The following is a 14,738-nucleotide window of genomic DNA, read 5'->3' on the forward strand; positions in this document are numbered from 1 at the left end:
TAGAATTACAGTGTATATAGGGCCTATGCTTCTAACTTTTAATTTAGGAACAGAAATGAAATATTTTTTTTAGTTGGAAACGAAGATATTTTGTGCATGCGATAGACACCTTAGGATTTTAAAATTCACTACACTTATAGATGTTCAGATCACAATCCTTGTATATTTTTAAACACGAATAGTACTGGTATACAAATTCATTGATTTCAAATTTTTACTGGTCTGTTAATATTTTAAACCTTCTTCTAAATCAATCACTACCGAAATGTTTGTGTTGGGTTTAATAATCTAACTTCACGAGCTTTAAGAATCATATATTTTTTATAACATCTTTACTAGATCTTCATATAATTTGTGTCTCGATAAATTGTTATGAAAGCATGCTGTATTTTAAGGAGAACCAGAGACGTAAAAGTGTAATTAAACTTTTAAAATAATTTTAAAAATCATTTCTTCTTTCCCTCTTGAGGAAAAAAAAAATGGATATCTAGTCGTTAAATTTTGAAGGACCTCTACAACAGCCAGGGCAGTTTCGGAAAGGCGAAAAACTATGGGCATGCTGGTTTAAAAAGTGAGAATTTATAGCCAAATATATATATATATATATATATATATATATATATATATATATATATATATATATATATATATATATATATATATATATATATATATATTCCATAATTTATTTTGTTTAAATTCGTTGTATTTCAACTTTAGTTTATATTATTAATGTTTATGATCTCAGAGTTTTAAAGTAAACTTTAGAAAGATTGTATAACTAAATGTTTTTCGAATTTTATATGTTATTTTTGCTACAAATTAAGATACATACTATTTCTACATTCCACTGCTCTATAAAGTTTCGAATATCTAAAACCAAAGAAATGAATTAAAACGGGTTGCAATTCTGTTTCATTATGATCTTTGGTGGGACTGTGGCGACATCCACCAAGGAAGTATATACTGAGAAGAGAAATATACCAGGTATGTATGTTTTAAAATATGTTTTGAATCTCAAATTATAAGTACACATTTTTTCTCAGCATCACGACATACTAATACATGCCCCATTATTAGCAAAACTATTTTTCTATTCATGTGAAGCCGAATTTTTCAAAATCTTGTACATGAAAAGAAGAAAACACTGACTGTGACCTTTAACTCGACATTTAGATATATCGAAAATGTATTGTCAATTAACAAAGGTGATTTGCATTCTTATGTCGACACGATATATCCAAGTAAGTCCGACACATCTGTTTCGATCATATTTGGATATTTTACTAGAAAAAGGCGTTAATGGTAATCTAACAACAAAGCTCTCTGATAAATGTGATGACTAACTTTTCTATCGTCAACTTCCCTTACTAATGCAGCAATAAACCTTCATCACCTGCATGTGAGGTTTATATCTCTCAGTTTATTTAATACGCAAGGGCATGCTCTACGTATAAACGATTTAAACTAGGTAAATTATTGACAAACACGTTGATGAAACTAGAATATCAGCAGTCTCGTTTAATATCATCATTTCGTAAGTTCTATGATCGATACAATGACCTTGTCAGCAAATACAATGTAACATTGAGTCAAATGTTGACTGACGTTTTCCTAACTAACTGTAAGACCATTATTTACACACTGAATTGACGATAGATTTTTCCGTTATTTCCCGATCATGACAAGTAGCACACACCGGATGTGACCAGTTGGCAAAGGATGCTCACTCCTCCACGTCACCTGATCCAACCTCTGATGTTTTAGAGGTCCATGTTTGTTCTGCTCCCGATCTGTATTGTTTAATGGACTTTGGAGCTTGAATATTGTTTGTTTTCTCCATATATTCCATGTATGGTGGCATATTTCTGCCCCTTGTGTGCAAGTTATTTTTCTATCAAATATGTCGACATGCAAGATAAATATGTTGACATGCAAGATAGTTATGTCAACATGCAACATAAATATGTTGACATGCAAGAAAATTGCAATCAAATAAATATTATAAAAAATCTTCAAAAATCTCAAATATCGCCCACATGTGACATCCAACATGCTAGATGCTACTAATTTATGTTAACGTGCAACATAAATATGTTAACATGCAACTTATTTATGTTGACATGCAACTTATTTATGCTGACATGCAACTTAGTTATGTTGACATGCAAGATAAATATGTTGACATGCAACTTTTTTATGTTGACATGCAACTTACTTATGTTGACATGCAACTTATTTATGTTGACAGGCAAGATGAATATGTTGACATGCAACTTATTTATGTAAACATGCAACTTAGTTATGCCGACATGCAAATTATAAGTTGCATGTCAACATATTTATCTCGCATGTCAACATAACCAAGTTGCATGTCGACATAAATAAGTTGCATGTCAACATAAGTTAGTTGCATGTCAACATAAATAAGATGCATGTTAACATATCTAAGTTGCATGTCAACATATTTATCTTGCACGTTAACATAAATAAGTAACATTTAGCATGTTGAATGTCACATGTGGGCAATATTTAAGATTTTTGAAGATTTTTTAAAATTTTTATTTTATTGCAATTTTCTTGCATGTCAACATATTTATGTTGCATGTTGATATAGCTATGTTGCATGTTAACATATCTATCTTGCATGTCGACATATTTGATAGAAAAATAACTTGCACACAAGGGGCAGAAATATCCATGCATATATTGAAACAACTTTTTTAAATATCTTCTAAAAATAAGAATACTTGATCAGAAAAAAAGATATAAACAATGTGATAGCTTCCTTACAAAGATTCTAAAGTGTTAAAGTTATAGGCCGGGGATGGGAATTGGCTTTCGAATATAAAAAATGAGATATTATAAATTTGTTGAAAATTCATGTATAAATGTGGTTATTTTTACCTCTAGGGAACACAAAATCTGTTCCCTCATATCTAGCAATTTGTTTAATCAAAGTTCGTTATAACTATAAAATGTTAAAGATTAGAGATTCGGGTATCCCCGACATTTTTTTATGTTAAATTCGCTATACCCGTGTTCGCACTAAACAGGTTAAACTATAAGATTATTTTACATTTCTGACATTGTTAACAAGTACAAGAATATGCTAGGACTAGAACATGTTCTGCATAAACGATTAGTAATTTGAAGTAAACATAAAAAATATCTAGAATATTTTAACAAACTTACGAAAAGAAGCGGGAAAAGAGGAAAAAGTGCATGTAATACAAATCATTTTAAAAAGTGCAGTCATTTATGTTCATAAAATATAGATATTCTATAAATGACTATTTGCGTCAACGCACACATATTTCTATGGAACGCCAAATAAACATATATTCAAATATTTGAACCTATCTCTAAATGAATTGAAGATAGGTACAGCCCTAAATGAATTAAAGATAGGTCTAAATAATAATACCTATCTATGAATAATTAAACTTATGTTCAAATAAATTACACTTATCTTTAACAGAATTAAACCTATCTTCAATTCAATTGAAAGTACGAGGTTCAATGGAATTATATCTATATTCAGTTCATTTAAAAATGACTGAGTTAAGGACAGATGATACAAAAAAACTGTATGTCTGGAATGGTATGTATTTCCGAGCCTATTTTTGTTGCAAATGAAGCATCTAATAAATTTCCAAAATATTAAGGAATTGTAAACCTTCTATGATGTTCAAAAATATAGCTATCTGCAGCCATTCTTATTAATCTATACAAACATTTTTCACTTCAATTTACAATTTTGTGAAACTTTGTAAAATTAAAAAAAAAAACTACGCGGTTAAACTTGTTCATTTTACACATTGAAAATGACTCGTTTTTTTTTTTTTTTTTTTTTTTTTTTAATTTTTATTTTATTATTTTTTTTTTTTTGGACAAAGATTTGTTTTTATCATCTGTCCTGGAAGATATGTTCAATTGATTTAAAGATATGTACAAGTAAAACATATCCACTAAGGATTTAAAGATAGGTACAGTTCAATTACCGTATACCTAGTTTCAATTCTTTTTCTGCTATTAAAAATAAGGAAAGCTCCCTCTAACAGCGATTTGAACATGGAAGGATTGCACAAAGCATTCTTATGGAGAGGGGTTGTTATTGTCAGTGTATTAATAATTAAAGATAAGTTTAATTCATTAGACCTAACTTTAAAAAAAATTATAATATCATCTTCAAATCAACTGTACCATACTTGAAATGAATTAAAAATAGGTATCATTGAATCAAACCTATCTCTGATTTATTTGAAATCGATAGATATAATTCATTTGAAGATAGGTACAATTGACTTGAAGATATGTAGAATTATTGAATTAAGTAAAGAAAGCTTCAAATATTTTAATATATGTTAATTTGGCGTTCCAAATTTTTCACTTATGATTGTTGTGATTGTTGATGATAGACAGCTAAAACTTTTCTTGAATACGATACGCATATCTCCTGCAAATAAAATACAGCTGTATGTCACGAGAACCTTAAAACATGCAAAGTCTTCACATTCAATAATATCTTAAGGCTCCAATGCCTATTGACACGAACCAACATCTGAATTTGCTACCTAAAGATTTTTTGAGATAGGATATTCCCCTTTATTTCTGCAGTGGGTGGAATCACACTGAATTACCTGGCACACGGGGCGCCCACTTTGTGAATTGAGGAAATTCGAGCTGGCCCTGAGGGGTGTGTCTGAGGAAGAAATCAGTATAGATTCTGACATGTCGTTTGTCATTGTTATTATGTAGTTATTAGTTTAGCCATTAAATGACCTTTGTTTAAACATCAAAGGGTCATTCCAGTAAATTACCTCCAAAGAATTAAAGCGAAATGCCCCCCAAACTATCATTTTCTGCAGACTTTATAAATCTGATACATGTTGAATGAGATACTAGATGTATTATGGGCTCTGTTTTAAACGTTACTAACGGATGGCTCATCTGACTCTCATTTCTGGTATCTTCATTAAAATGAAATGAATCCATTTTCTGTGGCAATTATCATTCCAAAAGTCCCCGATTATAATTGGACTCCTTGTGCAAAGTTTAACAAGAGAATCGGCTTTTGTAAATAAGACAAGATACCGCCATCTTCTTATCTTCCCTATCAATGATCTAAGCTTAATATATAGAGATATCAGAAAAGATAGAATTATTCTCAAGATTGAGAGAAGAAAACGTAACCGGATCCCTGACAGTAAATATTAATTACATACATCAGAGGGACGATAGGAAAAATGAATGTGTATGATTCAATATCCTTGCCTTGAATTTAATAAAAAGTAATCGCCATAAATTAATCATTCCTATAGCGAAATTTATCATTCGTTAAAAATTTTACTTCATATCGACCTTCATACCAAAATGGTCTAGTTCATTCATGTTTTTTTAAACCCTGCTGCTCTTCGAACTAACGGCAAGTGTGAATAGATAAATCACGGAACCGGACCGCAGGGCAAGTATGAGATCACAGCTCTATAAAAAGTAAAAAATCCCGGGAAGCCTAGATCAGTGGGACAGCGTGAGGGGTTGTACAGAACAGAGACATGGCTTGTAGTCTAACACTGAGAAGGTGTCGTATTTCGGCCCCTCATTTGAGGAATCTGAATTTTCAGAGATCACGTTTCGATTTTAAATACATATAATTCAAAAGAGGGTGGCAGTTTAACACTTTCTGTGTAATATTTACCATTATTTATAAATCAAAATCGTATTTAGATTTCATATATGATTATGTAAAGTAAAAATTATATATTTGATGCGGTAATTACATTATCAAGTTTCCCGTCTTTTCCTTTTCAGACATAATGAAAAGAATTTGACAGTCAATTTATTTTTTAAGTATATGTAAGTGTCTGATGTATTTGTGAGAACACTCAGTTTTTAAAAAGACCTTTACAGTTTTCAATTTTTATGATTCTGTTAATACATATCGTTTTATTCATGTTAATTTGAATTGTAATTAACAAAATTATGTAGTAAAGATATAAAAATGTTTGTCTTATTTTATTCTTATATCTTATATACAATTGTAGATGCCGTTTGAATGAAAATGTGACTATATATGATAAAGACGATTGACATTTTTGTCTATTCGATGGAAGTTCGATACTTAAAAAATAAATAAGGCTTTCAAGATCTTCATTTAGTAGCTGGAAAATAACAATGCAAGCGACTTATTTTAGCTAACACGCAATATACCTTCATCACCTGCATACGGGGTTTATATATCTCAGTTGATTCGATACGCACTGAAGTGCTCTACGTATGAAGAATTTTTAAACGGAGTAAGCCAGTTTTGACAAACATGTTGCTGAAACAAAAGTATCAGCAGTCTCGTTAAAAATCATCATTTGGTAAGTTCTATGGTCGTTACAATGACCTTGTCAGCAAATCTAATTTATCATTTAGTCAAATTCTTACTGACGTTTTTCATACTAATTGTTAGGAAATTATATACACACTGGAATGTCGTCGAATTTTCCCGTTATTTCCCGATCATGAAAAAGAGCACTTAGAGGGGGTGACCGATCGGCAGGGGATGCTCACCCTTCCATGTCACCTGATCCCACCTCTGAGGTCTTGGAGGTCCGTTTGCTCTTCTCCTATTTTGTATTGTTTTATGGACTTTGATATTGAAAACTGTTCGTTATCTCCATTTCCTTCATAATAAAGCAATGTCGTGCGTTGTTGTATTGAAACAATACATCGATATTGTTTCTTTGTTTGTTTTGAAACAATACATGAATATATAGCAATTATCGTGTTTTTTATTGAAACAATACAGCAATATATCGTGCGCTGATGCATTGAAACAATATATAGCATGTCTTTTGTATTGAAACAAAACAGCAATATCGAAAGTTTTTTTATTGACACAAAATCGTATGATTTTGTATTGAAACAATACAGCAGTATCGCAAGATTTCTCTCAATCTGTTCTACAGAAACCAATCGTAAATAACAGATTCTGTTGTTATGATTATTTGTCAAGTGATAACAGTGATTTGAATTAATTTGTTTATAATTCAGGTATTTGGTTACTTTTCACACAATTATTAAAGATCGGAAAGACATTCAAACCTAGAGAAAACTAAGTTGGCGTGTTGAAATATCGGAGAGAATAATTTGATATGATTTGTAATAATGGCCTAACCAAATGATTTGATAGCCGTCTCTCGGTACCATGCACGATCTCTCGACATTGAACGATATGGGAGCTCGTACCCGGGGTTTATGGTACTACTCCTCTCTCCAGCCTATAAAACCCACAGGATAAACTCAGATTTACTTTCTTTGTCAAACAGACACAGGATAATCTTATCCTCCATATAATACTACAATCTGTTGAGAAATTTTAACCCTTCTACATTTTCTCCTGGATGTAACGGGATTTTTAGGACTTTTATGTCTGACATTGTGCGTATGGAGGATAGAGGGCGAGGATGGATCAGTTGAGCAATAGGTATTTGAAGAAAAGTTTGATTTTTCTATGTTGTTGATATTATATAAATGAGAAATATGAAAGACAGTTGTAACGGTCGATCTTTTGAAGCAGACACGATCGGCACTAACTGAACCTGGGCCTGCACCGCCAAGTTAATATCGACACATTGTGAAAGCTGTATAAGACAAACAGAGGGAAATATTTGGAATTTATTCTCAGTGGAAATCTTCGTTTGGGATTCAGTTTTGTACAATATATCATCAACAAAATATGCAGTGTTTAGTAAATGAATGGAGATTAAAATCTCATTTTCGAAGTTTAGATCATTTTACAAATGTGTTAATTAAGGTACCACTTTGAAGTTCCAGACTTATACTGCTCCCATGCAAAGTTTTGTGTTTCTTTTTTTTTTCTTTGCAAACAAACACTTCATTTTTCATCATAGAAGATGACATACTTAATCAATGAAATGGCCACTAGAATTACAGCAGGAAATGTGATAATTTTACAAAAAAATCTTCAGTCCGATTAACTAAAGAATAGCTCCATATATCCCATGACAAGAAAAACCGATTAGGTGGGGTCAAAATGACAAAATAAATTTCATCTTTCGGGATATCGAATATATTTTTTAAATCTTTGGTCGATTTATGGATATGATAAGAAATTCACCAACGGCTTCACCTGATCTTAGGATTTCATTCATAAATCTTAAAAATAAAAATCGTCTAAAAACCTTAAATTCAGACTTCAGAACGAAAACTCTCGTTATTTATGTTCTATGCTTTAGACCTCTTTACCATGTCACGTTTCTGTCGTTTTTCTTAATTATCTAATGAAAATATTTTTTTTCAAAAGTTATCATTAATTTACAATTATTTGAATGTGCAAAAGTGAAACTTGAAGGATAAAAATAAACTGTAGCTTATTACCAGAGTAAATATTTGTATTTATAGTATAAAGAGAAAATGATATAATTTACTTTATTTTGATTAAATAAAAATCCATTTGCTAGTAGAAGAAATGATGAGCATTTAAAATTCCGTAACGACTGTCTTTAATGGCAATGAACGCCGTGTGGCGGGGTGTGGAATTTCTCCCATTATTTGCCTCGTTTTATCCCCGGAGGAGGCGAACAGCAAGACAATTTGTCAGCGGTGACAATTCCTGAAGAAAAAAACACAACTTTTATTGTCAAGTACCTTTGGCAGCCACTCATTTAATAGTAACAATGCGCTCTATTAAGAGATGGAAGGTTTTTTGCAATACTTAAATGACAAATTTTCGCTGTTTCAATAGAAGGATGATTTGACAAAAAACATTTCGTCGAAGAAGACCGTGTGTTTTGATCACACACGAAGTCAGACAGTGTAAAAATGAAAGCATTGCTATCTGTGTTTTAGTAATTTAGCATTAATTGACATGAAAATGCTTGTCATGTCCCTAAGTTGATAAATTTTTATCATATTGCAATCAAAACAGCAAAATTTCTTTTTATTTAACGAAGTACTCAATTTATACAAAGCTTAAAAGTTTTTAAATAACCTCGTAATAATGATTCTGATATATCCAAGTTATATCATAAGTTTAATTGACCAAAATATTTACAGAAACGTAAAAGCCAAGAGTTTGAGGAACCCGGAAAATTACCTGTTATCTATAGGCCAGACCTTACACGGGGGTATAAAGAAAGGGGTAGTCAAACAAAAGAGGAGTTAATAAGTCTGTCGAACGAAATCTTAATTGTCACAACCTCCCACTGAACTCAATGTCAATACTACCATACAAAAACAAACACACCACCATATCTATAATCACCCACGGCCCGGGGACATTCCGGGGGATTTCTACTGCGGGAGGCATTAATCAGAAAAAGACAACCGAAGGGTCCCGTGTGGAATTAAAACACATACCTGTAGTCTCATTATTTATTTTAAAGTGAAACCTCAAGCAAGGGTTTGCATCTCTTGTTTTCTCGAAACTAAAGCATTTGTCAGAGGTACAAGTTTCATTCATTTTTTTGTGTCAGCTCTGTGAATCAGCAAAATAATTATTCACAATTTCATATTGACATACATTTTTAAGATAAAGAAGACTACATAAAAACTTCATAAAAACTGTATTTTCTTTTAATATTGATGCTCTTGGTTACCATAACAGGAGGCTTCTGATGACGTAGTAGGACCAAGTTTTATCCAAAAACGGAAAGTGGGGATACGGGCATATAACGGCCTGAAGTACACGTCACGCTGGGCCCATGCGGCTTCACAAAAAGCCTGCTGAGACCACATTCCCAATTTACCCAGCGCCAATCGAAGACTCCAACTTCTGCCCGTTTTATGATGTTTGTACTTTTAATTGTTTGTATAACAAATGTATATTTAAACCAATCAATAGCATACTGCTTATTTTAATTTTCGGTCAATTGTTAATGCCAATCAGCTGATTTGACATACAAATTATGAGAGAGAGAGAGAGGGGGGGGGGAGAGGACTGTACAATAAAATTCTTCGCTTGTCTAATTTTGATATCATTCTTTATAAATCCAGCATCATTCCACTCTCTATAGTTAGCCGCATAAGAAAGGTATACTGTATATGTAAGGTTAACAAAACTAGGACAGCTATATAGGGATCTAAATGAAACGTTGTTGGTTTTTGTCTCACAATTTAGAACATTCTTTACATAGTTCCACATTTTACTTTTTATTGTGAATCTACGTATTAAACTTGAAAATTAAGAATAGAGCAGTAATCGACGAAAGCATTTCACAATAAATTCGGACCAAGGTACGACGAGTATTTAAGACATGACAATTTGTCTTAGTTAGATGGACAGCCACGGGATTTGGGTGTACATCTATATACTTTACCCTGGTTCGCCTTCTCCGTCTCTTTGTGCGTCATTTTTTAAAGTAAATATTGACACTGACAGAATTATAGGATTCAAAACAGTAGGATTCATTAGCCTATGAACAGAGAGATAATTTCTTGTGATAACTGATATCATTTATCAACGATAATTTCGGAAGACAAATTTCTCTGACAAGGACTTTTTTCTATCGATTCAAAATGTGACTGGGATCTTAACACAAAACAATCTCAATACATTTATTCATCTGCCGACTCCATATTTCTCAATAAATTCGAAATAAAAGACAGGTACCACTTAACCTGCAAGGATTCATACTTGGGTGTTTTACTTATAATAGACGTACGTTAATTGCCAAATAACAGGTAAACTTCTTTTTTCAAGTCTTCCTGTTTCACTGAAGGTTTGGTCATCTATATACTCACTTTTTTCAAATACAACCTATCGTTGGTTAACGTTTTATTTCGAATTTTTTGAGAAATATGGAGTCGGCAAATGCTGACTGTTAACGAAGGAGTTGAAAACCCTACGTTTTTATCAGTATCCTCTTTTGGTTTAAAATTAATTGTACATGCTTTTAGTGAAATTTACCTGCAGGTCAGATAATATACTGTTATTTGGCAATTAACGTACGTCTTTTGTAAGTAAAACACCCAAGTACGAGGGACGTTCAATAAATAATGTCATCGGGGCTCGGAAAGAAGCAAAAGACGCTTTTTAATGATTTAGTCTTCATGATTTTACTTATTAATCTCTTTTGATTAAAATAGATGTCCGTTAAAGTTTTTATTTAATTTCTATTACTACTTAAATAGCAGATCCAATGATTTCCTGGACTTAGAAACAAGTCAAAAGGTAAAAGATCTACCGATTATTTTTATTATGAAAAAATATTAACTTTTATTTTATCCCGAAAACCCCTTTACTCTTCAGGGCTGCAGGGTTTGGACGCTGTCATGAAGAAATTTAATGTAGCAGATTCCTGATTCTAGGTCCTTCCTCTAATAAACCTTTCGATTTTTTTCGCAAAAAGATTGCTTTCTAGACTCCTCCAAAAATTAAACTGTGTCCCCGAATACGAAATTGAACAACAGTACCACTAATATTTAAGAAAACTGCATATAAATCTGTCTTTATGTTCTTGCATACCTTTTCTCTTGTCGGACCATTGCTGTTTTTATCAAGTACATCTTATGGTAAATTTTGTATTGAGTGTTTAAAGCAATAGATTCATGTTCCATTATCTGTTTGAATATGAAACAAAATTGGATGACTACAGTAACTGATATTTTAAAATAATTGTTAAGACATTCATACACGCTGTCGTTTTCACTCATTTTTCAAAATATAGGGTGATCTTTGAGCACTAAGCTTTTTTACCGTCAAACGCTTCTTAAAAATATTGTAAACTACTCCCGATATGATGTATATCAAATTTGCTATGTTAAAGTCAGTCATACATCATCAGATATTATTTGTTGAAATTGGGCAAATAGTACATAAGTTATTATAATTTTTGTTGGCAAGGACGGTACCCTTTTTTTCACTCCATTATATAATTTTTTATCATTGAAATCCACTTGCTTATTTATCTATAAAACAGGCATTGGTTGATGTAAATGTCACATATTTCAGGGAAAATTTCTTTTGGATTTTTAACACGTTTTACAGCAGCTTTAATGAAGCTTTTATTTTCACTCTAGTTTACTGATTCTTTACCATTCATTTATAATGCAGTGTCTCGAATGGCCCTTGTTTCCCAGCTTCTCACGATGAAACTATTTGATGAAAAGTGGTCACATAACTGTTATCAATTCATTAAGGATTCAATAATGAGAAAAAGTCTAGCTTAATGTCATATGATTTCTATGTTGTATGTCATCGAGTTAATGACATTATTTATTGAACGTCCCTCGTATGAATCCTTGCAGGTTTTCGGGCTTGGACATTTTTTTCGGATAAATGATTTTTTTTTACTGACTGACCTCCTCTTTCAAAAAAATGATGCTACGTCACTGGAGTTAGTAATTTTTTTTAATCATTCCAGGGCCAGAATTCTATTACAAAAATCTACCAGTCGCTCATCTAAATCAATTGAATATGCCTTAGTAAGCATGCATGGGCACATATCAGTGGCAGATATGGGAATCTTGAACAAGGAAGGGGGACGGTATATGGTTGGAGACCAAGGGCGGAAAGCGGAGAAGCTCTCAGGCTTTATAGTTTTATAGAAAAAAGTTTTCAACTTAATTCAGCTAAACTTAATGTGAAACTAATGCAATGTCCTACAAAGTTTAAGACTTTTATAAAAAAAAAAAAAAACAATTCAAAATAAAAAGAAAAAAAATGATTGCTGCACGACTCATAATATTTGATTTATTTAATTATCAGATTAAAGTAAACACCATTGAATTTCGACGTGACTTTAATTCACAGTCGCAGTGTTAAGGCTTTGCATGTTTCAAGATTGTCAATCATTTGTCGCTTTAAGTTTTCATTTAAAGATGTCATTCCGAAATCGCTGAGAATCTCTTCTACGACAGTTTTCTCTCCCGCCATTTTAGTGCTTGCGGAACGCGGAAAATACGTTATGCTCATATAAAGGCCGAGGATACCCGCGTTCGCATAACGTAATAGTGAATCGACATAATGTAGAAGAGTGCGCACAGTATGGCATGAGCTTTTCACATCAGTTAATAAAAACTAAGATTGTCATGAAAAGTAAACATAACGGAATGCAAGTTGACGAAATAAAATTGTAGTATGTGTAAATGTCATAAAGAGTTGATATAATGTAAAGGAAAGTTAACACGATGCAATAGTAGTGTGGGTTAATGTCATAAAGAGTTGACATAATGTAATGGAAGGTTGGCACAATGCAATAGTAGGGTCGGTTAATGTCATAAAGAGTTGACATAATGTAATGGAAGGTTGACACAATGCAATAGTAGTGTGGGTTAATGTCATAAAGAGTTGACATAGTGTAATGGAAGGTTGGCACAATGCAATAGTAGGGTGGGTTAATGTCATAAAAAGTTGACATAATGTAATGGAAGGTTGACACAATGCAATAGTAGTGTTCTGCTATAAGGCAGTGAAGGCGTTCCATACTTTTCTTGTTTCTTTCCTCTCCGAGATTAACTTAGAAGAATTACACGCTTAGTTTGGACTTTCAGTAAGGCGTGGCATTCTCGACGTTGCCTAATTAGCTTCTGAAATTTACACAGCTTCCCTTCACTGTTGAAATATACATATGATAGAAATGCGGCCGAATGTCAACTGGTGTAGTGAATAGCCAATTAAAAGTTCTCTCGCGACACAGAGGTGGGAAATAAGTCGTCTCATCGTTATCAACAACAATTTTAAGTTCCTATGTTATTAATTTCGTAACCAATGAGAATCTACTAGTATTCGCCATTACGTAGCGCCGAGAAAGTCACGCCCTACTGAAAGTCCAAAGATAGGGTAAAATCATACTATGTTTACTTTCATGACTCTACAGGTTTTTTAGCGGGTGATTCTGTTTAAGGTTATGCTGCTTTATTAGTTGACCTGTATTTATATTCCTATGAAGCTGAATTTATTAAAAAAAATTCTACATGAGAAAAGAAATCACTAGCTGTGGCCTTCAATTCAACATTCAGATATTTTATAAATTAACAATAGATAATTTTCATTCATATGTCGAGTCGATATATCTCAGTGAACCTGAAATAAAGACACCACAGATTCTATGTTTCATAATAGGATGTTTTACTGACTAAAGGCGATTAAGGACAATTAACAACTTAATTGTTATAACATATACACAGGATGACTCCAACTTACGTCATATTTCCATTCTACATCCCGGTGAGCTTGAGATAAAAGATACCACAAACTCTGACACATCGATCGATCTGTTTCATATTTGGATATATTACTTAAAAAAGACGTAAATAGTAATTTAACACTAAGCTCTATGATAAACGTGATGACTTTAACTTTTCAATCGTCAACTTCCCTTACTCAAGCAGCAATATACCTTCATCACCTTCACTCTGGGTTTATATCTCCCAGTTAATTCTATACGCAAGACCATGCTCTACGAGGGGTGATCAAAAAGTTCGCAAACTAATTGAATAACTTCCATAAAAGACACAATATTTGGTTTTAATGTTGATTATATTTTAAATTAATCCTCCCCGATTTTAATGCACATCAACCACCGTTCTGCGCATGCGCGAATCACGTGATATTGGCGGTCACGTGACCCCCTCCGTAGCGTTCTGTCACAAAAGTTAAAAGATTTTTCCGAGTTTTATATTTCTTTCCATGTGAGTTAATTTTTATGACAAGAACAGTTAATTTGTCAGAAATGGTCATATCTCGGCAACAGAATGGGTGGATAATAACATCCTTTCCAAAA

General features: G+C 32.4%; 1 protein-coding gene across 1 annotated transcript in view; it reads left to right on the forward strand.

Moving 5' to 3' along the window:
• The window catches only part of LOC134251288 (UPF0728 protein-like), a 67,331-nt gene that overhangs the window by 32,661 nt on the left and 19,932 nt on the right, over window positions 1-14,738 (forward strand). The window lies entirely within an intron of this gene.

Source organism: Saccostrea cucullata, unplaced genomic scaffold, assembly GCF_032062105.1.
Source record: "Saccostrea cucullata isolate Sc308-1 unplaced genomic scaffold, CSIRO_AGI_Scuc_v1 ctg272, whole genome shotgun sequence".
Classification (NCBI taxonomy): Eukaryota; Metazoa; Mollusca; class Bivalvia; order Ostreida; family Ostreidae; genus Saccostrea; species Saccostrea cuccullata.